Source organism: Gorilla gorilla, chromosome 8 (genome assembly GCF_029281585.2).
Source record: "Gorilla gorilla gorilla isolate KB3781 chromosome 8, NHGRI_mGorGor1-v2.1_pri, whole genome shotgun sequence".
Lineage (NCBI taxonomy): Eukaryota > Metazoa > Chordata > Mammalia > Primates > Hominidae > Gorilla > Gorilla gorilla.
Genome location: NC_073232.2, coordinates 100321866 through 100322921, shown reverse-complemented (window position 1 = coordinate 100322921; position 1056 = coordinate 100321866). Strand labels below are relative to the sequence as shown.

General features: G+C 36.9%; 1 non-coding gene across 1 annotated transcript; it reads left to right on the top strand.

The window, feature by feature from the left end:
• The first annotated feature begins 479 nt into the window (after window positions 1-479).
• On the top strand, window positions 480-557 carry LOC115936119 (small nucleolar RNA SNORD74). Its single transcript, XR_004071699.3, has one exon. It is a non-coding gene; the product is annotated as a small nucleolar RNA SNORD74 (small nucleolar RNA).
• The last annotated feature ends 499 nt before the right edge of the window (window positions 558-1056 follow it).

Genomic DNA, 1056 nt, shown 5'->3' with positions numbered 1-1056 from the left:
GTTGGGAGGCGAGTCAGACAGATCATGAGGTCAAGAGATTGAGACCATCCTGGCCAACACGGTGAAACCCCGTGTCTACTAAAAAATACAAAAATAAGCTGGGCATGGTGGTGCACACCTGTAGTCCCAGCTGTTCGGAAGGCTGAAGCAGGAGAATCACTCAAACCTGGGAGGCAGAGGTTGCAGCTAGCCGAGATCGCACCACTGCACTCCATCCTAGCAACAGAGTGAGACTCTGTCTCAAAAAAAAAAAAAAGAAAAAGAAAAAAAAAGACAGAAAAATTCAGCGAACAAGAAAGAGATCTTGGAAATAAAAATACAATTGCAATGACTTTTTAAAAATCAATAGAGCAATTGGAAGATACAAACCAAGAAAATCCCTCACTTTTCTTTGAAATTAAGGACTTGTTAATAATAATACAGAAAACTTCCTCCCAGAATTTAGAAAAAAAAGAGAAAGCTTTTTGCAATCAAATTATCAGTCCGGCCTCTGATGAAGCCTATGTTAGTAGGCACATCTGAGTGGTAATAAATGCCAGCAGCTCTGATGAAAAAAACAGGATCAATCCAGAAGATGAGTTCCAGAAAGGAAGAAGAACAGAGAAAATAATGGGAGGGAAATTATTTTATATACACACACTTAATTCCCAGAATTAAAAGACATAAAACTATAAATTAAAAGGATCCACAATTACACACAATGAATATTAAAAGATCCCTAGGACACATTATCATAAAATTTTAGAACATCAAAAATGAAAAGAAGATCCTAAAAGCTTCCAGACAGAAAAACAGGTCCCATAGAAATGACAGAAATCCAAATGGTATTTGGCTTTACAACAGCTATATCAGAGGTGGCAGCATAGGGGAAAGGTTGGAAACCTGGCTGCTAGGTTTGAATCCTGACTCTATACTCTGTGAGTAATGATAGTGTTGTTATGAGGATAAGGTAGGTTCGTATTTATAAGCGCGCAGAACAGTGGTACCTAATATTTGCGATTTAAGTATTTTCTAAATATACTTAGAGAAGATAAATTGAACATGTATTCTAAATTC